Source organism: Artemia sp. Qi Xiang Cuo, chromosome 14 (assembly GCF_049724085.1).
Source record: "Artemia sp. Qi Xiang Cuo chromosome 14, ASM4972408v1, whole genome shotgun sequence".
Taxonomy (NCBI): domain Eukaryota; kingdom Metazoa; phylum Arthropoda; class Branchiopoda; order Anostraca; family Artemiidae; genus Artemia; species Artemia sp. Qi Xiang Cuo.
The window spans coordinates 31,926,475-31,953,810 of record NC_142807.1 but is presented as its reverse complement, the minus strand read 5'-3'; the positions used below and the strand labels follow the sequence as shown (position 1 = coordinate 31,953,810).

The 27,336-nt window shown below is 36.5% G+C and overlaps 1 protein-coding gene across 2 annotated transcripts in view; it reads right to left on the bottom strand.

Annotated features, from left to right (window-relative positions):
* LOC148944371 (putative inositol monophosphatase 3) overlaps positions 1–26,233 on the bottom strand; it is a 173,619-nt gene extending 147,386 nt beyond the window's left edge. The window contains exons 1-2 of one of the 2 annotated variants that reach the window (XM_089100216.1): positions 25,962–25,980; positions 21,001–21,106 (exon numbers count right to left, since the gene is read on the bottom strand). The gene's annotated coding sequence lies outside the window, so the exon portion shown is untranslated. Of the gene's footprint in view, positions 1–21,000; positions 21,107–25,961; positions 25,981–26,011 lie in introns of those variants that run through there. The other variant, XM_089100217.1, reaches the window with a different exon arrangement.
* Positions 26,234–27,336: the final 1,103 nt, after the last annotated feature.

Genomic DNA, 27,336 nt, shown 5'->3' with positions numbered 1-27,336 from the left:
CGATAAGGAAAAAACTAAAGAGAGATGGGCCGAAAATTTTGAGAATTTGCTTAACCGAGATAGCGTTATAGGAAGAGATATAGAGGAAAATGAAAAAGTTTGTGATACATTCGATGTGAAGGAAGATTTGTTTTGTGAGGAGGAATTAGCGACAGTACTAAAAGGACTAAAAAATAATAAGGCTGCAGGTGCTGATAGGGTGGTAAATGAGTTTCTTGAATATGGTGGCTCTGAGGTTAGAAATAAGTTACTGAAGATTATGAATATGATTTTTGAAAAAGGGGAAGTACCTAACGATTTTAGGAAAACCTTAATTAAGCCACTTTATAAGAAAGGTGATAAAAGTGAGTGTGGAAATTATTGAGGGATTATTATGGTTTCTATAACCAACAAATTATTTGTAAGTATGAAGCTTTTTAGATTGAGACATCCAGCAGGCAACATTTCAGAAGGAGAACGGTGTAACCTTAGAACATTTAGAGGATATTTTAGCCCAGTTTTCACTCTATTGCTAAAAATTGGGAAACGTCAGCGTTGTTAAACACCTTTGGTCTACAGTTCCATAGATTATGAGCAAGCGTTTGATTCTGTTGATAGAAGAGCTTTAGTAAAGGTTTTATCCTTGTATGGTATACCAGACAAATGCATTAAAGTGATTAGTACTATGTACGAGAATAACACTGCTACTGTTAATGTAGGAAATGATGTTAGCAGGTGTTTTTGTATTAAATCATTAGTTAAGCTGGGTTATGTTCCATCCCAATTTATCTGGATTATTATGATGGACTTTGTCTGAAGGAGCACAGGAAAGGAAATGGGAGACCATGGAATCAAATGGGGAAGAAAAACTTTCCAGGACTTAAATTATGCTGATGATTTAAGCATCCTAGATGAAAGTGTGAGCAAAATGGATGAGGTTTTAGAGGTTTTGAGAGTCAAGGGGCTAGAATATGGTTGAAAATTAATGTTAAGATAACAAAGCCGTTGATGCTATGAGTAGGTGAAGATGAAAAGTTGACGTCGGGTAACGAAAATATCGATCAGGTGGACATCTTCACTTACCTTGGTAATATTGTAAACAAAGATGGTGGGAACAATGAAGATATTAAAAATAGAATAGCCAAGGCTTAGGTTGTTTTTTCACATTTGAAAAAAGTTTGGAAGAATAGAAAGATAAGTCTGCAAACCAAAATTAGAATATTAGAAGCTACAGAAATGACAGTGGTCAAATATGGTCCTGAACAAAAATACTTCAAAAAACGGATGATGGGTTGCTAGATGTTGTCTAGAGAAATTGCTTAAGGATTGCACTGGGCACCCGGCCAACTGACCGTATTTCAAACAATAGGCTATACGAAAAATGTGGTTCAATACCGCTCTCCAGGGCTATAATGAAAGAAAGGTTGAGGTGGCTAGGGCACGTTGTGTAGATGAAGGATGACAGATTTCCGAAGATTGTTCTTTTCGTCCAACCGTCTAGGGCTAAACGGAAAGCAGGTCGTCCTCATCTGGGGTGGGAGGATGTCATAAAGAAAGATTTAAAGGAAATGGGAACTTCATGGGCGGGTGTAAAAAGGGAGGCTTTGAATAGATTGGGATGGAGGAGGAGCGTGCGTAGCTGTGTTCGCCTCAGGCGGCTTGGTTCTGCGGTGAGTTGTTAGTAGTAGTAGTAGTAGTATAATGTTACAGCAAGACAAAGGGCTGCATCTATTTCAAGCAGAGAATGGTACCAAGTTTTAATTACTGTCACAGATTATAACGTTTTCACATAAATATGTAGTTGAAAATTGAATCAACATTTTCATTATCTTCTCACTCATTAATGGGTATTCATTTTTGAGAAATACCATGAAATTAGCTCTTGATAAAGAGGATTTCAATTTTAATTTGAGACTGTCATGAAACAGTTCGTGGTAATGAACTGTAAGTAAGGAGTGACCCGGTTCAATAGTAACCGAAACTCTAAAAACCGGAATTTTGATACCAATAGATACATCAAAAGAATCCGATTTTTATACTGATTTCAAATGTATAAGTTTCATCAAGTTTATTCTTACGCATCAAAAGGTACGCACCTGAGAAAATTTGTGATATGTTTGAAAAAAGGGGAAAACACTCCTTAAAAGTTATAAAGCCAAAATAAAATTTACCCCGTTAGGTTTGGCGTATCAGAGACACCTACTATAGGTTCTCATTTCCTACGAGCCTTTCCAAGCTCCTCGTATCAGCATAAATTAAGAATTTTGTATTTTTTGCCAGAAGAAAGATCAGGGATGCGTGTTTATTTGTTTGTTTGTTTTTTTATTTCCCCAGGGATGATCATATCGATCCAGCAGTCCTAGAACATCGTGCCAGAGCTCATTCGAATGGAAATTAAAAGTCCTAGTGTCTTTTTAAGTGACCAAAAAATTGGAGGGCGACTTGGCCCCCTCCCACGCTTATTTTTTCCCAAAGTAACCCAATCAAAATTTTGAGATATCCATTTTGTTCCGCATAGTCGAAAATCTAATTAATATGTCTTTGAAGATGACTTAATCCCCCATAGTTCCCGGGGGTAGGGCTGTAAGTTATAAACTTGGCCCATTGTTTACATATAGAATTGGTTATCGGGAAGTATACAGGCGTATTCAGGAGGAATTTTTCTGGTAGGGGGGGGGGGTGTCGGAGTAGGGGTTAAGGGGGAGAATCTTTCAATGGAGGATGTTTCCTTGGGACAAAGGACTTTTCTATGAAGGGGGCGCCGGATTTCCCAGCATTATTTAAAAAACGATCAGAAATTAAATAAAAAACTAGTTTTTTTTCAACTGATAGTAAGGAGCAACATTAAAACTTAAAACGAACAGAAATTATTACGTATATGAGGGGGTTTACCCCCTAGTCAATACCTCACTCTTTACGCTAAAGCTTTTTAGTACTTTCAAAAGAGCTATTTATTCTAATTAAACGACTTTTGTGATTCAGGGGCTTCTGATTCGAACAAAATTCGAACTTTAACGTAAAGAGCGAGGTATTGACTAGGGGGCAAACTCCCTAATATATGTAATAAAAGCATACAAATATAGAAATTCGTTACGTAAGTTAATTCGTAAGTTACGTCAGAACAAAATTCGAGAAAGCCATTTAGCCAAAAAAAGGAAAATTAATGTGCCAATTTCTTTTTATTTATTCATGTACGGTGAGCCAAAATCAAAGCTGCATTAATTCAAAAACGTTCAGAAACTAAATAAAAAAAAACAAGTTTTTTTTTAACTGAAAGTAAGGAGCGACGTTAAAACTTAAAACGAACAAAAATTATTCAGTATATGAAAGGGGCTGTCCCCTCCTCACACGCCTCGCTCTTTACAATAAAGTTTGACTCTGTCTCACAACTGTATTTTTTAAAACAGTAAAAAACTTTAGCGTAAAGAGCGAAGTGTTGAGGAGAGGACAGTCCCTTTCATATACGGAATAATTTCTGTTCGTTTTAAGTTTTAATGTCGCTCCTTACTTTCAGTTAAAAAAAAAACTTATTTTTTTTATTATTTAATCAGAAGAAAGATCGATGGGTCTTCTTTTTCCTTCATACTTTATTTGTCTTCCTCGATGTTAGGTGCAAATAGAGCCATTATCTACATATTTCCAGGTCTGGGATCTTCTTCCCTTGGGTAATACGAATGAAAATATTATGTGAGTGACAGTATATTCTGTCGAATAATCATGGATACCCCATGACTGTTGAAAATCCTTCTCTCCCATACATTTATCAACATTTATACACACTTGTAGATCTCATCCGCCAACCACAATTACCACAGTGATATTTTCTTTCGAAAAGCATCTATCTTTCCTCGTAATGTAAACATATCCTTAAGTTGTCCTTGCAAAGATATGTTGCAAAGATATGTGTTGCAAATTTGTCCTTGCTTGCTATCTACTCATCTTCGGGCAAGAATCCTTAAAATTTCGGATTATTTTGCTACTGAAAAAAAATCCAATTTCTTCACGAAGACGACCAGTCGGCTCAGTATTTTGCCCTTCGATAGCCATCTTGCCTCAGCGTGAAGAACAAGATAAGTATAGCATTCTTTGCAGAGCATTTCAAACATCCAAGAGTTCAGATCTGTATGTCTAATTTCATTCACACTTTTATGACACTATATAATGCTTCGATTAATCAGGGGTAATTTTTTTTTTTACCACAAGCTACTAACAATGCATAATACAATGGGTAGAGAGAATATATAGGTGAAGAATATTTTCTACTCTTGCAACAGCTCCTGAGCAATGTCCAGTCATGTTTGCAGCACTGCCTGTACAACTGCTAATACATTTTTTCCGCTCAATTTTTGTGCTTTGGAGAATAACTATAAAGTGCTTAAAAAATCTCAAAGTTAGTTGTTCTATCCAGCAAGCACAGCCAGCAAAGAAGTTCTTCTTGTAATTCTCCTTGAAACTCAACCCTTAAAAAACAAAGGAGAAGTGCTTTGTTACTGACGTTTGTATATTTATCAAGTTGAATTGAATAGAATGGTTGAATTGAATTTAAGTAATTTGTATCTAAATTGTCAAAGAGATTTTTAGCTATCTCTGTATCTCCAACAGAAAAGTTAGGAGGGAGCTAATTTTTTAAACAAGAGAATCTAATACGCAAGAGTGGCCAATCTTTTTTTCTGAAGTGCCATATTCAACATTGCTTGGCAATCAGCAGGGCCGTAAATATGTTTTAAAATACAAAGTTAGGAGAAACAGTAAAAAAATAAATAAAAATACCCTTGCATGTAAAAAGCTCAATAGTTTCACGAAAGTCAATTAGCTAAATAATTGTCAAACTAATAGTTGTGCACGTCACATGTTTCAACTTTGAGAAAACTTGCTCAAATAAGTATTCAAGGAGCTTATATCGGGCCGCAGAAAATTCAGGAATGTGTAGTTCCCACCTACACTAATACTGGAGACTGGATTGGAAATTGAAACAGAATGAAACTTGTTCGCAGAAATAACAAACCAAACGGAAATGTATTCTGTCATAGATTTATGCTGATTCAAGAACGTACAGCAGTAGATATCTTTCAATACAGCCTGACATGGAAATATGTTGATTCAACAACGTACAGCTGTAGAAATCGCTAAATGTGTCATCAAAACCCCCATGTCAATTTTCTTTTAGCTTTTTCAGTCGCAATAAAGCTGTATAATAATAAACGTGATGTTTAAGTTTTTATTTCCTTGACTTTTTTTTCTTTTTTTTATGTTCATGAAAATCTAAAAAAAAACAGGTACTATATAATAATGGTCCCTTTTCTTCGTGGACCACCTTAACATTTTTATAGACCACCAGTGGTCCATGGACCACAGGTTGGTGACCGCTGCACTAGTGTACTTTGTTTAAAATCAACATCTCCTTAGAAATAACCTTAATGGTTCAACCTAATACTCTTAACCATTCAAAAGTTATTGGAAACAAGTTCTTTTGTCAACTCAGATGCCAATAGCACCGTTTGATTAAATCCAGTAACCGCCTCAACATACCTTGGGTTTCAACTTGATACCTTGAGGAATTGTTGAGATATTGCATATGTTTTTCAAGATCTGGATGCAGATAGTGTCTTTTGACTTAGTTCAACATACCCTTTAATATTACCTGACAGTTTTAACTTAATACCCTTATTCATTCCTAAGATAGCCCTTAGCCACTCCGAGATATCACATATACAACCTTGGACAACATGAATGTACCTACTGTCTTCTGAAATAGTTAAACATCTCCCCTCAACATTCCCTGAAACTTCCAACTAGATACCTTTAGTCATTCCTGAAATGTTGCAGATACACAATTTTGACATGGAGTGGCTTTTATTTTAATTCTACATCCTCAAAATTCCCCGACAGTTTCAACATAATACGTTCAGCAGAACTGTTCCTGGAATACTACAGACACACCCTGTAGCAAACTGGATGCATATAGTGTCTTTTGGTTTAGTTCAACACCCCTTCAACCTTCTCTGAAAATTTCAACTTAATCTCTTAGCCGATCCTGAATTATTGCAGATATGCTCATTTGAGATCATGGATGCATATAGTGTCTTCTAATTCAGTTCAATAGGCCCCTCAATATTCCCTAAAAGTTTCAACTTTATACCCTTAACCGTTTCTAAGATATTTGTCACATATTGATGCGACGAAAGTTTCAAACTCCCTAGGCTGTTCCTAAGATATTGCACATACACTATTTTGACAACCTGGATGCAGATAGTGTCTAGTTCTTTAGTTCAGCATCCTACTCATCATCGATTGAAAGCTTCAGCTTAATATCCATAGCCATTCCTGCAATGCTGGAGATACGCCCTCTTGACAACACAAACAAAATTAGCATATTTTGCTTTAGTTAAACATCCCCCTCAACATGCCCCAAAAGTTTCAACGCAATACTCTTATAACCATTCCTTAGATGTTACATTTACGTCCTTTTGACAACCTGGTTGCAGATAGTGTCTTTTGATTTAGTTTTAATTCCCCCTCAAAACTCTCTGAAAGTTTCAACTTAAAATTTTCAGCTGTTTTTAAGATATCACAGATGCACACTTTTGACAACCTGGACCCACGAAGTGCTTACTAATCAGGTTCAATTTCCCCTTAAAAATTCTTTCGAATCTTCGATTTGATACCCTCAGCTGTTCCCGAGATATTACATATAGCCTACACCCTTGGGCACCATGAATGTACATAATGTCTTTTGATTTAGCTCCACATCACCCTCAACATGCCCTGAGAGTTTCAACTTAACATCTTTAGCAATTCCTCAGATATTGAAAATAGATAAGCTTGACAACCTGGATGCAGATAGTGTTTTTTTATTTAGTTCAACATTCTCTGCAAGTTTCTACTTAATTCCCTTAGCTGTTCTTGAGATTTCTCATATACACCGTCTTGAAAACTTGGATTCACATGCTGTCTTTCCATTTAATTCTACATTCCCCCCCCCCTCCATCATGCCCTGAACAAGCATAATTAATAAAGATCCTTAGCAGCCATTGCTGGCACACAGGGTGTCAATTCGACGTTTCAGTTGTTGGATCTTTTTTTGCAGGGACAAGTAGTAAGTAAGTAAGTATGACGGCACTAAACCCTTAAGGTCCAAACCGCTAGTGCTGATCTCCGTTTCGTGGCCCTTCAGCCAGGAAGTGCAATGGGGGGCTGGGGGCCAGCCATCCTGTGCTGTCGCACACCCTTCCTGCTTACCTTCCCCAGATTTCTCCATGTACCCATTTAGAGCTGGGTCGACTCTGGCTAAGCTTACAGAGTCACACCACTGACCCGCGTCCCAAACCAAGTAACTGGCCACACCAGGGCCCCGTATTGCCAACCAAACGATTGATCCATTGTGCTGCCACAGGGCTATGCCCTGAAAGTTCCAACTTAATATCCTGAACCGTTCCTGAAATATTACGGATAGTCACCCTCGAAGGATCAAGTCGTCCTCGAAGACATAGGCTATTTATTGAAACTTCTTGACTGTTCTGAAAAAACGGTTATTTAAATATTCAGTCAGGGTATTGGAGGGGTTAACTGAGAACGGTATGGGAGGAAGTTGGTTGCCTTCCATACAAAGTGGGCTAAAAAAAAAACATGGAAGCTAAATCTAGGAACTAATAGCGCCATTCAAACAGTTCCTGGTAAAGTCCTATAATCACGGAGCTACTTGTGCACATAGCAGCTAAAACTCCCGAACAAGGTATTTTAATAAACAAACTGTTCTTTGGATATATACATTCAAAAAATCTACTTTTGAGATGATCAAAAAAAAGAACAGTTTTTAAATTAAACTAAATATGGACATTAAAACTTAAAACGAAAATCGATATCGCTTGTCTACCATTGCTCTTTATACTAAAGTCTAGTAGTCCTCTGCTGAAAGGATTTATGGGATCAGTTTTATTCGAGTAGTCATTCTTATTTTCAAAGCACTGAAGACAAAAAGTCAAAGTTTAAATAGCGGTAGTTTTAGAAAGGTAGCCCCCAACCCCCTCATATGGAAAACAATTTCTATAGGTTAAGTTTTAATATTGCTCTTTGATTTTCGTTTGAATTTTTTTTTCTACTCTGTTAGTTCTCAATACCACACCCAGGGTCTTCCTAAATGGAAGGAGATCGCCACCCCCTCAAATCAGACTCTTTAAATTAAAGTTTGGCTTTCAGTGACAATGCTCTCACGTTGCCAGGAATAAAGAGCCATAGGCCTTCAGTGTGCTTTTAGTTTTATTCCCAAGACAACTTCGTATGGAAGGCGTGGTTAGAGAAACCTCAGAGGCGACTACTTCCATTGGAATTTGAAAGTTTTAGTGCTATTTTCAGAGTCGAAAGTAATTTTAAGGCAATCATAGCCCCTTCCTTGTCTTTTTTGCAGCCTGCCCCTCTGTAGTTTCATGAAACATCAGATCAAAATCATGAGAGAGCCATTTTGTTCTCAATAGCCGAAAGGTTCTTTGTTTCAGGGAATTCTTTCTTTCAGTCGAAAACTTTAAGGGAATATTGAGGGGAATGCTAAACTAAATCCGCCTATACTGTTTACATTGAGTTTTCTTTAGAATGGCTTATCTGCAATATTTCAGGAATGACTAAGTTTACTAAATTAAGGCTTTCATTGAATATTGAGGAGGATGTTGAAATTTATAAAAAAACACTAAAGATCCAGGTTGTCAAAATAGTGTATCTTCAATGTCACAGGAACGATTAAGGATATTTAGGTGAAACTTTCAGTGAATGCTAGGGAAGATGTATAACTAAATGAAAGGACGCTATGTGCATCCAGATTATCAAAATGGCATACCAGCGATATCTCTGGAATGAATAAAGACATTAAGTTGAAACCTTCAGGAGATGTTAAATTAAGTAAAAGAGACTATATACATCTTGGTTGTCAAATTGGCGCATTCAATATCTCAGGAATATCTAAGGCCATTATATTGAAATTTATTGTTATGAAAACTCCTTTTCCGGAGTTTCGTCACTACTAGCACGAGTGACTCCTGACATGGAGTTCGTTACCACGACTGTTTGATTCTAAATATTCAGTTTTTATTAGATTTAAAGCTACCCAAAAAAATTTAAAAATCTCAAAAAGGTGCCTAATTTTCAAAAAAAGGGGCAAAAGATCCTCCAAAGGTCGGTTAATCTTGAAGAAAATTACACCATCAAGTTCCACCTCAAATTCTATTCATTTTTCTGAAGGGCTCGACCCAGCTCAGATAAAAAAGGGAGGCCTTGCTCTTTATGTGTCGGATAAATTTGTATATTCCATTCGTAGAGATCTTTCTCGGAATGTGGACGGAGTTTTTAAATAACTGTTTATTGAAACTTCAGTCTCAGGAAAAAAGTTGGTTATTGGGGAGGTTTATCGCGCTCCAAGCGGTTTTATTCCAGTTTTCTTAAATATTATCAATGAAACAATAGAGTAGGTCCAAAACCAGCCATGTGAGATGGTTGTCATGGGTAGTATTAACTTAAATATTTTGGATGATTCTTCTGTGTCAATGAGCTTCTTCGTTGTAATGCTTTCTTACAATAAGCTGCCAACGACGCATATACCTACCAGAGTAATTGAGACAATAGTTACTCTAATTGACAATATTTTGTCTTCTTTGCCCATTCTTAGTTGCTGTGTCTTGGTAAGCGACGTTTCAGACCAACATTCCTATTCTTTCGAAGTTAGCCCTTCCTGATCCTGTGTCTACTAGAACTGCATTGCAAATGAGTATTACTCATCATTTTTCGGCAAAGAATCAGCAACATTTAAAACTATGTTTGACTGAACAAGTATAGGACGAGTCTCACTCTGTCAGATTTTAATACACAATTTGATTTGTTTTAAGATTCAGTGAAGTCTGCAGTGCTCCAAATTAAAAACCCCTTATCTTTGTAAAGTTGACAAAAAAAAAATTCGGAGCCTTTAGACTTTTGGATGACTCCGGTTTACTCAAGAGCAGGAGAAGAACGAGTTATCTCTGGTAAAAGTGGAAAGCTTCTTCTCTAGTCCATCACCTGGATGAAAACTAAAGTTATAGGAACCTACTTAAACCTATTTTTCATCGAGTTACATCTGATTTTTATTTTAGGAATTTTTCTGAATGTGGGAAAGATGTTAGAAAGACCTGGAAAGTTATCAATTCAGTTCTATAATAGTCCCATAAAAGATGGCTCAAGGAGTGACTCTTCGAAGTACAGACCATTCTCTCTCCTCTTAGCATTTGGCAATATTTTTGAAACGGTCATGCTTTAAAGACTCAAAGGCTTCCTTCGTGAATTTCAGTTTGGGTTTTGTGTTAGTCATTTGACTGAGAATACATGTGCTTCGCTTCTTAGTTTCATTCACTAGGTCTTAGATTCTGGTTTAATCCCCACTGCTCTTTTTTGGACGGAAAGAAGGCGTTCGACACCATAACACATGACATTCTTCTAGGAAAACTTAACCACATAGGAGTACAAGGAATCCCTCACTCTTGGTTCCGTTCGTATTTTTCAAATAGGCTAAGAAGATTTTTATTGACGAGAACTCTATTAATGACTTTAAGATTGAAAACGAATTCCCTCCAGGGTCTATCCTTGGCCCAATACTTATTTTAATTTATATAAATAATCATTTTTATGCAAAAGAAATTTGCGTTCCGAAGTTTTGTCGCTCTTTGTGTCTTCCCACCCGTGTTGGTGAACCCAGGTTCCAGCCAGACTCCATTCACAGCCCAGTTGCTTTCGCTGATGACTGTGTGTTATCTCCGGTTGCATTTAGTCAAGCTTCGCTGGAGAAAAATTGTCTTGTTCTAGTTAAGAGAGCTCTTCCATGGTTCAATGTGAAGTATTTGACAATGTTTCCAAGTCTAAGTTTTAGTTTTTTTTTTCAAAAGGTTTGACAGGTTTTCCGAGTATTCACATGATGCATACATCAAGTGGTACTCTGCAGAGATCTGAAAGTGGTTATATTCGATTCATTGGAGTCTTTCTTGATCAGAATTTTACTTACAAATTCCACATTCATGCATTAAAAGTTCCAGAAAGCTGAATGACGGAACTATCATACAACTTCTTTTCTTTCCTTTCATCCGACTATATATTCCTTATATTCCTACCATTTGGACGTCTACTTTCCAGTCAAGTTCATGGAGTACAGCCTCTTTTCATGCGAAGGTGGGACTAGTTGTAAAAGTTTGCAAATCCATGTGCTTTTAAACCGCTCTTAAATCTCAGTTCACTTTATATCTTTGCATGTGCTTGGTAATCGGTGATTTGTTAAATGTGCATCTATTTTACTTATATATTTGTTTCACCTGGTCTGTGAAGTCCCACATTGCCTGATTTTAGTTGTAGGTTTTTCATATCTAAATGGACTCTCTTTTCTCCTGTCTCTTCTTTTTACTTTACTCTATTTTTATTATTAAGTGTTTTAAATATTATATGTTTTAATGTTTAAAAGTTTTGCTTCATGATCCCCCTTCTTTAAAGACCATGAAGCCTTTGTGGGGATGTGTGATTGTATCATTTAATGATTTTTGGTATTTATTGGTTGAAATATATCTTATCTCATATCTTTCCCCAAAGCTTTCATAACAACTACTCAAGTACAAGTGTAGTCACAATTGTTTTCAACATATTAATGTAAAACTTTAGTGGAAAGAACAGAGGGTTGAGGAGGGGGCAGCCCCGCTCATTTTCTGTTGGTTTCATACTTTAAAATACCCAATGATAAAAAAATATAAACTTTTTTTTGCCCCCTGGCTCCATCTTAGGTCTATTCATTCCTGAAAACCGGAATTTTCTATGATTTTTATTTTAGTTGTTATAAAACTCTTAAGAACTTCCTCATTGAGTAAATTGTCTATTTTACTGCCACCCTGAATGGTGAATAGAAACAAGCAGAAAATTTCCTACTTACACAAAAAGCTAAATCAAATAATTGTATCATGCAATTTAAGCCCATCACACAGTCAAGTATTTCAGCAATCAGTCAGGCAAAAGAAAAGTGACGTTATTTAATCAGAAGGAAAAGGGGCTTATTGATGTGTCAATAGTCAACCATAATTGGATAGTCTAATTGATCTTTCTAAAAATATTTTCCTGTATATAGGCTAAGTCAAATAACTAATAATTTGGAGTGTTTAATCTTGAAATTTTTTAATCAAAAGCATTTCCAGTTCCATTTGGGTGCATGTTAGATTTTTAGCTGTTCAATGATATACATATTTCTTTTCAATATTTGGAAACAAGACGTTAGTCTTATAGAATAGAATTTATTGACACAAAAACCCAAAGGGCCGTGGTCACAAAAACAAAGACACTTTCATACAAACACAAATTGGCACAAAAGTATAATAGGCTAGTGAAATATCACCCTCACCCCTAATCTTCGAGACACCTTTCTCTCTATTTTATGCTCATCGTCAGAAACATTTCAACGCTCTTTATACCTTTCACATCTTTCCTTTATAATAAACTCATTATCTCATCTCTCTCCCAAACCTCAACTCCAAACAATTCTTTCCTTAAATCTATTAATTCACTACACTTCCCCACAAAATGAACCAAATCTTCCTCTTTCCCGCACATGAGATAGAAGTAAGGAACAGAAGCTTGCCTAACCCCTCCTAGGTATTTTCTTCTCCCACCTAGTGGTGACCCATCTGACCTAACACAAATAATTAACTTCAGCTTGCTATTTTTAAGCCCCGCCTTAAAATACAATTCTTCTTCCACTGCTCCTTAACCTTTGCATATAACTCCAGTGATCGGGTCTCATTCACTCGCGCATGTCACACCTGGATCTCATGGTCCCTTAACCACTCCCTTACCCTACTTACAACTTCCCCTTCCTTTAATCCAATCTCTAGCCCACCATTCCATAGCTCTGAAAATCCACAATCATCCAATATCTTTTTTATTTAAGATGGGCACGTATCACTCTTTGGGATCCTCAGAGCTTCTAAATATGCTGCTTTTGTTATCCCAACTCTGGGCATAAATTGTAACACATTGGCCACAGATTCAACCCAACCAAACAATATTCTTGCATAGTTTTAATCATTCACTCACTGTTTTTGTTTGTTTGTTTTTCCTTACTCTATCAGGAAAGTTACACTTACTAAAGCTACATGATGAAATATTTTTTCGCTCATTTTCTATTTATTTTTTACACTTTTTTATTTTAAACTCGGCAACAGCAAAGTCTTATCACTAAATGCCTGCATAAAATATGTTTTGAATTAAAAAGTGAGTATGTGGTTTTCCCAATTTTGTAAGACATATATGGGTATGTAACTTTGAACTTGACCAATTTCAAGAATCAGATTTCATTTGAAGTGTTCTTGGTACTTTAATGTTATTCTTCACTTTTGGTTGAAAAACTCTGCTTTTATAATTTATTTCACATAAAAAAAAACAACTCAAAATTTCATTTGCGATGGCCAAGCACCAAAGCAAGTAGAGAAAGGCAAGAAAAGGCTGACTAAGCCAGGTAGTTACTGGTATTAAATCAAATAAAAGTTGTTGTTTTTTAATGAAAAGCAGAAATTATTACAAAGGAGAGTTCCCACATTATGCACTAAATTTTATGGTGCTTTATCAAAAGCCCTTATTAGTGTAAAAAATTTCATTAATGGGCAACTGTACATGTGGTACTGTATGTGTTGTAACTGCACTTGTTAGTTTCCAATTACCCTTGTATTTGAAGTCAGTCTTAAGGCACTGAAGACACAAAGTCAAACTTTGCAGTAAAGTGCAGGTGGTTGAGGAAGGGCAGCTTACATTGTGAATAATTTCTGTTAGTTTTAAGCATTAATATTCCTTTTTACTTTCATTTAAAAAAAAGCTTTTTTTTAATTAATTTCTGCTCCATCTAACTGAAAAAAAAGATTTCACTATTTCTAATGCTGCAAGTTTCATTAATACTGAATATTTCTATGTCAGTCATAAAAAATGAGAAGTTGAATGGTTTTTATAAGATCTATGAAAAATTGTGTCTGTTTTTTTAGTTTTCTGTCGTTTATTTATATCTCTTATACAAGCTCTAAAAGTTTTGGCAAGCCAGCCTAAACAATTCCTAAAAGTCTGGCAACACACAATAAAAAAAAGTTTATAATCAACAAGACAGGATGGTCCTTTATGGTACTGCTTCCACTTAAGTAGTGAGTCTGAAAAAGATTTACAAATATTCTTATTTTCAACAAAAAAACAAAAATTACTTGGGTTAAAAAGAAAACAAAATTTAATTAAGACAAAACATTCCCCCAAAATACATTTTTCACAAAACAGTGAAGAGCCATATTAAAGACAAATATGAGCAGAAATAAAGGCATATGATAATTCAAACTTAAAATGGACAGAAACTACTATCATTAAATCAATAAAACACAAATTGTAAAGGAATTAAAATGATAAATAAAAATGATTAGTGGCGTACACTGGACTCGTCCATATCGCTGGCAAGTGCGATTTAAGGTAATTAATTACATGAAACAGTAAAACAAGAGATACTACTGTAGATGAATAAATGAATCTTAAAATGAACATTTACTGAAATTAATATTCAACTTATACTTCAAACAATCAGAAAATAATACAAACCAGAGTAGGGGTAATGACCTGTAGGCTTTCTAAAGGCCAGAGCCTCATTTGTGCTTAACTAAAACAAAATATGTTTTAAACACTCATAACATCAATAAGTCAAGTTTCTGAGACTTCCAAGAGTTAATATAATTACAGATTAGACAATTAGTCAACTGTCATTAGTTCTTTTTCATTAATCTTGATTACTGAAGAGCAATCTGAATTTTATGGCAATATTCTTTTTTTCTGTTGAGAAATGAAAACTACACTGTTTGTAATACAGATTATTTCCACTAAGATTAGGACTAAAAAAAAAGGGTTATTCTGAATTTCACTACTGTCATAAATTCTGACAAAATACTGACTAAGTGGACAATAATTGACCTGATAAGGTGCTTCAGCCTGAGGAAAAAACTAAGCTCAATACATCACTAGACACTGGCCATTAGCTCTAAGCTAAGCTACAGAGGGCAATGGTTAGCCAAAAATACAGAAAAAGATTGATTGCCTTATCCAATTTCATCATCATCATAGTGTCTAATCATGATTTTTTGTGTTTCCTTCAGTTATCATGACAATTCTTGTTTTTATCAATAAGATTCTCTTCAAGCTGTTGTAGTTCAAATTTTTCACTGGTAAACATTTTCTCTTTTTCCAGCTTTTTCTCCTCTTCTGCTTACTCTTCTTTTCTATTCTTCACTTTTTCTACCACTAGGTATTCCTTTTAACTTACACTGGTACCAGAAGTTAGTGGAGTTAGCTCATCTGTTATTAGGATTTGGGTCTACTTTTAATACTTTTCGTTTCGCTGTAGATTCTTGTAAGCATTTTCATTGGTAAGCATTCTTGCTAAATACTTGAATGCCTCAATAAACATTGCAAGGATATAAACAGACAGAAGTGGTGAAAAGTAAAAAAACAAGAAAGAAGAACCTGATCCTGTTAGTGAATGATAAGAAGAAAAGACAGAAACTTTTAAACTGTGTTTCAACACAATCTCACAATAGATGAGGCAATCTCAAAAACTTATCATGATCAAAAACTTAGATTGTTGGTTTGTTTCAAGTAAAAATTTTTGCCTAACAACAGAAAAATCATTTTTTATTCCAACTTCTCACCAAATTCTTGGCTGATCATTTTTTGACTTGTCTGAATTTCGGACTTTTTGCTGAAAATCTGACTTGGAGACAGCTTTGTGAAACTAAATGACAATCAAGCTCTTTAGAGGTTTTGGAAGGGAGGGAGAAATCATTGGTATCAATTCACAAAAATCTAAAGGAGGTGTGACTAAATGTACTTGTTATAATCTTTGGGGGCAATTTTGGTCTCTTCAATTTTGGTCTCTTCCAACGAAAATAGCAAAAAAAGACTGTTCAAAAAGGAAACATATTAAGAAAACTATTAAAATTGTTATTTTAAGAAATTTTTTGAAAATTATTATTAAGAAATTCTTACTTCACAATCACACTTACCAGCAATAAGGACAAATCCTGTTGATGCTGGTCAATGATGATGGTGGCGCAGCTCATTTGGTACATCCCAAACTGTGCATCATGGCTTGCTGCATCAATCTCAGTCAACAGCCAACTTAAAGGCTTCAGTACTAGGGGACATGACTGTATTCTGGCTAAGGGGGTTCCATAGGCCAGCCAAATGGTTGGAGAAAAACTTATCTTGCAGCCTAGTATTAGCCTGTTTTTGCTAGAACTTCAGTGAGTGCCCTATTGTTTTTGAAAAACTGTCTATTTGAAATAGCTTTGGGATGATATCATGGTTGCAGATGAATTTATATACCAATGGGGATATATTGCAGAAAATTCTCTTTATTACACCTAAGGATTGGTTGGCTTGGGCTACAACAACCTGCATGTGCAAATTGAATTTGAGCTTGCCATCAACCAAGACTCCCAGATCGTTTCTTGCAGTGACTGGCTGAACCATCATTGGAGTCCATAAAGTATTGGTTGTGAGGGATATTAGCTCTGAAGCTTATGATGTTACATTTCTGGATATTAAATTCCAGTTACCAGGTTTTTGTCCACATTGAGATCTGCTTGGAGGTCTTTGGTATTTTCAAGGTCATAAATTGGACCAATCATTTTGAAGTCACCCACATACAAGGAAATTTTATTCTTTATGATTGAGGATGCATCAAATATATAAATATTAAGTAAAGTTTGGCCCAAAACTGTGCCTTGAGGCACCCCATCCCCAAATACTTTTACCACTTGCTTCCTGTTTATAAGAAATGTTACTGAATTTACAACTTCATTGTGAAGGCCTATTCCACTGTACTTAAAATTCAGTCTTCTGTGGCATACTTAGCCCAAATGCTTCTGTTAAATCTAATAATATCTTATTGACTGGAGATCCCATGTCCATCAGTTTTTTACATGCTCATAAGCATCAAAGAGTTTGTATCACTTGATTGACTAGGAAGGAAGCCATGTTGGCTAGGTGACAGCAGCTTGTTCACACTTAGATGTTCCACAATGGCTGAGCTTACTGTGCCTTGAATGAATTTTCCCACTCCTGAAATGACACTATTTGGTTGATAATTGCTGTCTTCATCTCTGCTGCTTCCTTTATTAATGGGTGTAATGTAAGCATCCTTCCAATCTTGTGGGATATATTCTGTATTTAGGTATTTTTGGAATAGTAGGGAAAAAGGACAAGATAGGATGCCTCCTTTAAAAGCTGGGAGGGTACTCTATCTGGTCCTGTTTGTTTATTAAGGCTAATATTCTTTAGTTGAGTCCCCACTTCTAATCAGGTAATATTAATGGGTGGCATACTTTTTAGAATGTCATACTGTGTGGCTCTAGAAGTGGAGCATTATCTGCAACTGTGAATACTGAGAAGAACTGCTTATTTAGAGCTTTAGCTATCTCTGTTGGGTTGCAGATTGTTGAGCCATCTTGTACAAGTGATTTAAGGTAATTTAAGATAACAATATGCAGAATAATTGTAATTAACACATTTTGACTGTAGCTCCACATTACGTCACCCTGCCCCCCCCTAAACTGGAAATATATTTCTTAAGCATTTTGTCATGGCAAGCAACCAAAAATCCTCTCATTTCAACAATGTACCTGTAAATTGAATCAACTGTGACAAAAACAAGAAATGGAAAAATACAAAGGAAATAAGTAATTTGGGCTATACAAGGGGTTGGCAGTAAAGTATTGTGGAGCTGTAGTCAGAACCTGTTAACTATGATTTTTATACATATAATGAAGTAAGAATTGTTTTCTTAGCATGTTATCTTGTCAATGGCCAATAGTCTAAGCCAGAGTTGTTACTAGCCAAAATTTTTGGGGGGGGGGGGATCTCACCAACTGGCTAGTAATTTTTACTGACTGTTTTTCTTCAATAATTAACATAATGTTTGTTTTGAATACAATATGTAAATTCACTGGACAAACTGGTGAAACCACCAAATATCAACCTAGATTGAGATTTCAGTATATATTATGTCACTATTTTCATACTCTTTATTTAACCAAATGGAAAATTATGGCACCATCTGTAAAATCACTCCAGGAGCCAGTAAAACTGCTGCATTTACCAGCCAAGTTGAATATTTCTGTAGATGACATGTCAGTATTTTTGTGGTCTTTATTTAACCAGACAAAAAATTTTGGCAGAGTCCAAAAAAACATTGTACTTTGCACCATGATTTTACTGACTCATTTTTTTTTTGCAGAGCATCCGAAAACACTGGAGGGGGGTGGTCTGCATCCCTGTATGCAAGGGCTGCAGCCTAGGTTTATACCCAGAAGGCAGTCACACTAGACATATTGACAGCTGGGGCCAATTGACTGGAAGCTAAATTGAGACTTAAACATCAACTAAAGTGAACACATCATCATTTACAAGAAATTAACAAGAGCTCATCACCACCTTAAGTTTCTGGCAAATACAATTTAAAGTGGGCTATTTGAAGGTTAAAATGATAATTTTTCTAAGATTGTAGCTGGTTAATTCTAACCAGTCTAGTCCTAACTATCAGTCAATTCCAAGTAGGCATTCTAAACACATATACATAATGTCTAAGATTGGAAGCCTGTTGTCTATGTTTATGAAAAAGTTTTTAAATCAGGAAATATGTAGATAAGGCACAGTCTGAGTACCCTAATAAGGGTCTTACTGAACAGCCCAAATTAGGGTATGACTAAGGTACTCATTGTGTTTTCAATAGTGTAATTCCTTTCTTCCTGCTGCTTATTTACTGTTTAATTAATAAGAAGAATAGTCACTCTATCGAAATATACAATGAGTATTCTATGCCTATAATTTGGGCTATATATTGGCCCATTACACAGGTGGGGAGCTAAAGTAGAGCAAAGCACATTTATGAATTACAGAAGTATTTTACAGCATTTTAAAGTAGTTCCCAGGAAATTATAGTGCTTTTTTTGGATGGCGGAACCACTATATATTTACCAATAGGTGAGTGAAGTGATACAAGTCTGTTTTATTAGCCTATTGTTTACTTCACATAATGAATCTTGTTGCATATGTAAAAAAAAAAAAATATACTACTACTACCAACTCACCACAGCACCAAGCCGCCTGAGGCGAACACAACTTCGCACGCTCCTCCTCCATCCCAATATTTTCAAAGCATCCCTCTTTACATCTACCGGCAAAGTTCCCTTTTCCTTTAAATCTTTTTTTATGACATCCTCCCACCCCAGACAGAGACAACCTGCTTTCTGTTTAGCCCTAGATGGTTGGCTGAAAAGAACAATCTTTGACAATCTGTCATCCTTCATCTGCACAATTTGACTTAGCCACCTCAACCTTTCTTTCATTATAGCCCTAGTAAGCAGTATTGAACCACATTTTTGTACAGCCTATTGTTTGAAATACAGTCAGTTAGCCAGGTACCCAGAACAATCTTTAAGCAATTTCTCTGGAAACATCTAGCAAATCTTCATCTGCTTTTTTGTGCATCCATGTTTCAGAGCTATATTTGACCATTGTCATCACTGTACCTTCTAATATTCTAATCTTGGTTTGCAGACTTATCTTCCTATTCTTCCAAACTTTTTTTAAATGCGCAAAAACACCCTGAGCTTTGGCTATTCTACTTTTAATATCTTCACTGCTCCCATCATCTTTACTAATAATACTACCAAGGTAAGTGAAGCTGCCCACTGGATCAATCTTTTCAATGTCACCTTTCAATTTTCACTTATTCCTAGCCTTAGTGACTTTGTCTTCTTAGCATTCATTTTCAAACTTATTCTAGCACCCTGAATTTGCAAAACCTCTAAAACCTCATTCATTTTGCTCACACTTTCATCTAGGATGCTTAAATCATCAGCATAATATAATTCCAAGAGACTTTTGGTAAATATATACCAAATCATATTATTGAATTAGGAATAAAGTGAATACACCAGTTGATGCCTTTTTTATGATGATTACAAATATAATAATCATTTCTGTTGGAAATGAATTTAGCCCCCCCCCCTATATTGGCCAATTCCGGGTTTATTTTTATAAATTCGGGGGGGGGGGGTTGTAAAGTTTAAACATACCTCCCACTTACATAAGAAACAAAATTTGCCCCCACCCCCCAAATGTAGGAATATATACCCTGAATTGGCATATATAGGGGGGGACTGAAATTCATTTCTGATAGAAATGATTATTATATTCATAATCAGCATAAAAAAAGACATCGAAAGGTGTTTTCACTTTATTCCTAACTCAATAATATGATTTGGTATATATTTACCAGACTTTTTCTGCCCCATTTGATTCTGTGATCTCCTATTGCCTTTCCTGTGCTCCTTAAGACAAAGTCCCTCAAAATAATCCATACAAAGGGGGATAGAACACAACCCTGCTTAACTCCTGATTTAATGCAAAACCAGCTGCTAACCTCATTTCCTACCTTAATTGCAGCAGTGTTATTCTTGTACATAGCACTAATCACTTTAATATATTTGTCTGGTATAGGATACCATACAAGAATAAAACCTTCACTAATGCTCTTCTATCAACAGAATCAAACACTTGCTCATTTACTACCTACAGAGACCAGACTAATGCCTCAATAGCCTAATTACCACACTCACTTTTATCACCTTCTTATAAAGTGGCTTAATTAAGGTTTTCCTAAAATCGTTAGGTACTTCCCCTTTTTCAAGTCATATTCATAATCTTCAGTAACTTATTTCTAACCTCACAGCCACCATATTTAAGAAACTTATTTACCACCCTATCAGCACCTGGAGACTTATTATTTTTTAATCCTTTTAGTACTGTTGCTAATACCTCCTCACAAAACAAATCTTCCTTCACATCCAAGGAATCACAAACTTTTTATTTTCCTCTATATCTTTTCCTGCAACTCTACATTGATAATAAATATTTTATGTGCAGAGCCAATAAATAAATTTGGTATGTTCGACTTACCAATTCCTTGTCTCAAGCTCCATAATGTTTACACATTAATAACGTGAGTTAAGACCATTTTGTTAGTTTTATTTGAACATGAATTACAGCTGTCTATTAATGCGGGCAGTGCTTCCACTTTGTTCCTACTAGATTTCTGTTCCGTCTTTTTGAAAATCCTGAAAATTCCGACACCCGACCACAGAAAATCCGACTATTTTTCAAACACGGCGGTTGTCCAAAATCCGACAAATGTCCGACTCAAACCGAAAAATCTGACAAAAGTCCGACTACAAGAATGAAACTTCTCATTTTCTACACAATTTATAGACCTTCAGAAGAGCTCAAAATGGTTTCTCAAACGTCTTCTTCTGCAAATGATTTTGGCGATTTCAGCTTGCTGTTGTGTTAGGCTGAAAAGGATGCAGTGAGTTGCCTTTGAGTTCCCTGATCTAATCCCACTGCTCCCGCTTTTATCCTTTTGGCCCTTCTTTTAGCACGCAGCCGCGCTAGAAAGTCCTTGCACTGATGACGTAGCTATTTGCGGTTCAGACGCCGTGGACCATTAGCCTATGTTTTCAAAACGCCGTCAACCGCTTCAAGAAGAAAAAGAAGTTGCAACAAACTCGGAATTTCGACGAAAAACCGAAATTGGGAACCAAAATCACTCTTCTGGGCGTAAAAAAGCCTCTTTATTTTGTTTTCCATACTATTTTACCTTCTGCTATGCCTTTTTTTTCCATTGGATCAAATGGCCGAGAGCAACTTCTACTTCTTCTTGGGCTGCTGTGTGGCGATCTTGACCACGTTCTAGACAGTGTTATACCTTATTGGCCTAATGGTCCAGTCCAGTACAAGCTCTCTACGAAGGTGACGAACGCGATGACGATTTCAAAAATGCTTAGCTACTCATGAGTATTCATTTATTGGAAAACTGGTATAAAAAATCAGACTATTAATTTAAAAAATTATGGCAGTCTTTGGCCATATTTTCGAATATTAAAAAGAAGAAAAAAAAACAAAAAAAAACGCTGTAGCTGCTGCCTTGTAGATTGCATAATTCTATAGGACTATGCCCAAACGAGCGATGTAAACCTGATTGTAGAGGCATAAGAAAATGTATCTCTTTTCCGCTCTCACTATCAGCCCGGCGATTTTCGCAGTGTACGAGACATCCGAAACAGTGGAAAAGTAATGCAAAAAAGGGGTTTTCGATTTTTGTTTTCTTTTAGGAGAGATACTTACAGCTTAAACATTCACTTATGCTCCTTACCCTCTTACGTCTTTCATCTGCACCTAACTTAAACTAAAGCTGCAGTTCCACTAGACTGAACGCACTCGTCTGCCGTCGCGTTTGCTCTAACACACCTGAGTCATTTCAAGAGGGGAGCATCGACCTCTAAGTCGCGGGATACCTTTTTATTTTTTTTAATGCCAGACTTGGCCTGCATAATAGAGGTACGGTTCACACTTTTGAGCGAATTCCTTTGATATTTTTTCACGTCTTTCAACGTAGAAAAGAACCGCTCTAAAACTGCGTTCGAAAACGGCAAGGTAAAAAGATGGTGCACAACCCCCCCCCCCCCTATGTTGAGGAATCTCTGCGTACCATTTGGCGTCTTCAAAGAAGCCACATGGAGCCAGAAACCACAGACGTCTGTCACATCTGGAAGATCAAAGATCAGTAGACTCCGCCATTCTTCTATAATTTTTCGTGCATCCCACGATGAAGCCTTATACCGCTGAAGGATCTTTTGGAGAAGAGTGACAGCACCGATATCCAAAGCTTACACAGGGTCAAGTATTTCGCACAATGTAAACAGTTCATCTTCAAATGAAAATCGCTGCTTCATGTGCTTTACCGCCTCTACATACAACTTTTGAGCTCATTCATAGATGACTTTCACTTCACGTTCATCTGCTTTTATACTGGGGTCTGATTGCAAGGTCTGAAGAAACTCGTGAGCTGCAACTCCCAAGTACACATCTTCCACTGCAAAGTATTCACTTGCGTTGTCGGGGTCAAGATTCAAGGGCGAGGTTGATCTGACGTAGCTGTTCTTCATGACCTTCATGGCCAGTTTTCTCAAGAGTATCTCCACCTATAATTTTATTTTGTGGAACAGCGGTTTTTCACTTTGGAAAAGAAAATTGAAATCTGTAAACAGCTCCAGTACAGTGAGCTGGAACTCAAGCTGAAACCGAAGCAGTGGATTCTTTAGGGCTTGCCATGCCCTGTCGTTTGCGTGAGTGGGATCTTCAACTACTACTAGCGGAAAGTAGCTACAAAGTGCATCCCAATTCTTCTATAGTCGCTGAACGCAAATCCGAAGTGATAGCCAACCTGTCTGACCTGGGGCAAGCACGTTCAGGACTGGGGTGTCAGTAAATAGCTGATGTAGTTCAAACTCAGAGCGCCTTTTGGGCACTCATGTTGAAGTGATTGTATACAGTCCGACATAGATCTTCCAGTTGCTTTGGCAATTGTTTGCAAGCATAAGAAGCCACCAAATGAATGGAATGGCTGCTGCACTTGACACGCGTCACAGATGGGAATTTTTCTTTGATTCGGCTGACAACGGAGTTCTCACACCCAAACATAGTATTGCAAGTGTCTGCACAGAACCCAACCCAGTTATCCGTAGGTATTTTTTTATCTTCAAGAACTTCGCATAGCAGATTGAAAATAGTTTCCGCCTTCCCGTCGGAAAACTCAACCATATCTAGAAGGTCGACTTCTACTTCGAAATTCTTTTTGCAGAACAAAACTGGAATTGAAAGTTTTTTTTTACTGCCACATCAGTTGTTTCATCAATAATGATAGAAAAAGGCGTGAATCTCAACTGATCACACAAAACTTCATTGTAGTGCGGTCCTAATGCCTGTCTGATCAAATTTGTCATATTTTGCTTGCCAAGCCTAATTTTATCAACAACAGCTTTGTGTGGCAAACTTTTCAGAAAAGGTACAAGAGTTTCTATAAATGATAAAGGGAGATTGTTTTCGACAATGAAAGCAGCCAACTTGGCCTTTAGGCTTTCTTCTTCGTTTTGTCTGTGGTAAGGACATGATCAATCCTTGTAGTGAGCTTTCTTGAAGCCTCTAATTTCCTTATACTTTTACTGTGCTTCGCACTCTTTGCATGTTTTCGGAGTTCGGATTTACCACAACACAAGCACTGACTGCAGTGCGAACAGAAAGCCTTTTCATCAGAAGACTTGTCCTTTGCAAGCCATCCTTTAAATTCAGGGACATTCAGCCAGCTGTGTCTTAATTTGGCTTTTTTCTCTGAGCCTTATTTCTTGGGAAGGATCTTTTTTCTTCTCCCTTTCTTTTCCACCTTTCTTCCCCACTAAGATATTCAATGTCAGTTTCAGAAGATGATGAGCTGTCCGACATGATGGTACTTCCTGCAAGCAGACTTGATAAGTAAAATGTAATAAGTGTATTACAGCAAAGGATCTATAAAGTATGCTTCACTTCAAAAAGAAAGAAATTCACTGTCTCTTCACTGTTGAAAGCTGCTCTTCTTAAATCAGAATGTCATTTTAACAGAGATATTAGCAAAAGATGAACCTGTGAAGCACATTGAATAATTGTGTAGATGATATTGAATTAATCTCCTAGATGATAGGTTTGCTGTTTCCAATACAGTTTGACTGAATAATTGTAGCTTTCTTGATCTCAATAGTATAAAAAATAAAATAAAAAACGAATGTGAATTATGTAGCCTATGACACTTTTTGATATATTAAAACAAAACTAATCTATGACACAGGCTACACCAACCTGAAAAAGCCTGTGTAAATCTACTGTACGATAGTCAGAGTAGCCTTAAAGGAAATTGAAACCCTCTTAACCTTTTAAACCTTCCTTGTAGGATACCCTAGTTATAGCCAGTCAGGAACTCTACTCTTTTGAGACTGTCGCGCAATAGAGCCAACTTTGCCTGATAAGCGGATATGCTACTACTTAGTGAATGCCCAAAACGAGATAGAGTCCCGAGAGAACTAATTTCCGCTCAGGAGAAGACCTACCAATTTTTCTCCTAAGTGGAAGTTAGCTGTGCTTGGGAATAATTTCACTTTGGGCATTGCTGACAAGAGACAGATTCTCTCATTAGAGGAAGTTGCCTGGGCTGGGTGATGATCGCAAAATAGTAGAGTTCCTGACTGGTTAGCTTTAGCCTACTGCTCAGAGAAACTCTTTTTTTCTCCTTCCAGTCCCCCGTTCCAGACACATGCAGCCCATGCAGGGTATATGTAGGCTATCCTGCTTGGTGCAGAATCCATTTATTCTATCCTGAGTGGCCATAGTGCTGCTCAGGATAGCTACGATGGTTCAAGTGTGCTTCGCAGATCAGTTCTGGACAAATTCTGGGTAATTTCTTTGTTAGAATTAAACTTGACTTCAAGAAGAGTTCCACAATTACCAGTCTTTTACCGATCTATATACCTAGACCCACACCCAACTTGCATTAGTCTTTTGAGTAGGCCATTTTGAGATATTAAAACATTCTGAACCTGTGAAGCACATGGTGTCACTAAACCATGGTGGCCTAGCTCTCCTGTAGGCTACTATCTTGGCAATAGACTTTCTAATCTTATACTGGCATTGGAAAAAAGTCTCACCTTAACTTTCTTCAGATCTTGAAATTAACTGAAATATCAGAGCAGATTGAAGCACAGCATGTGCAAATTTTCCAAAATTGTACCTTGTCAAACTGTCGCCAATGACGTTAATGACTTTCTGAAAATCCCTAACAGAATTAGTCTTCTAATTTTACTAGTTTGAAAATCCTTTTTTATTGGAGTTGGAGACTCCAGTAATCTAGAAAAATACACAAATCCGACAAATATCCGTTTTTTACTGAAAATCTGACAAAATTCCAAAGTCCGACACGATAGTTTTTTGTCTGACAAGAGGGCCGAAAATCCGACAATGTCGGAAAAATCCGACATAGTGGAAGCACTGAATGCGGGGCTCCCACGGCGTCAATAAAGTTAATAAAGTATTCCGCTAAGTTACATACCGTAAAGTTCGTCCCGCTCACACATGAATTTTACCTTCCTGACTTTATGGAAATAGTTTGAAGCAATTAATTTGAATTATTCACACGTTCATTCTTGAGTATATCTGACATTATTTTTTGATATCTTTTTCACTTTAATAAGTTAGTCTTAAGTTAGACGTTGTTTTCACTTTAAAATTTATTAAAGAAGGCTCAGATATTTTTTTCTGATTAAAAATGCGGAAAGGCGGATTCACGATTAAAAAGGCGGATTCACGATCAGGGCTGCCAAGTTTTTGGTCCATAAATATATTAATTGACTATCCAAAACGATGTAATTTTTAGCCAAAATGTGTCCATGTTTCGTCTTAAATATGTCCATCTTGAAATCTCAGATCCTAGAGGTTATTTTTCTTATCAATTGGGAAATTAACCAAAAGACGCTTTGAAAACATCTTTTAAAGTGACCAGTCAACATCAAATATATTGAAAACGAAAAAAATCATTTAATACAAGCACAAAACTCATAAAAACAAGTAAACACTAAAAATAATTTGTGAGAGCTTAAGATTACTCTTCTAGCAAGAATTCATCTTGAAAATTATGTTCAGCATGAAAGTTCTTTCCTTTGCTAGCTATTTGCCAATCGGAGTATTTCTTGCGCATTCAAAATGTATAATCCAGGACTTCAGCACATTCCAGAACGCCAAATTAGTTGCTTGACATGCATTAAACAACTAGTTGTTTGCATTAGAAGACCATTCCGTAATTTGGTTATGATGTTACCAAGTAGCGTAAACTGTCTTTCAGCAGCTGCGGAGGAGTGTGGCAGGCCACGTAACGTTAGCATAAAATCACAAAGATCCATGTGTTTTTCTTTACCCTTTGCATCCTTACATTTTTCTTAAGGAAGACCAGAAAACTGATGGATTTGCTTCTGCAGTTGCTAAGCAAGTAACATGCTCTTTTTCGTCGAAAATGAAGTTCCAAATGTCACAAAGATAGTTTCGGGCCTTCTTTTGTTGAAATTCGTTTTCTCTGAGCAAGTGCGAAAACCGACTGGTCAGAGACACAATGCTATGATGCTCTCCACCAAGGACAATTTCAGGATCCAAAAGTGACAGTGCTTTCAATGTTTCGTCTTTGTGGTTAATTTTATTTCTGATTTGACTAACAAGTTCTACCATGTACGCCAAACAGTGCTCCCCAAAGCCAGCAGATTCAATGGGACCCAAATCACTACTGTGCTTTTAAAGGTGCACCATAGTGTTTGGTCCAAAACTTAACTCTTCCATTGGGTGAAAATTTTCTTTGGTGAGACTCACTAATAATGGGCTCTGCCTTTC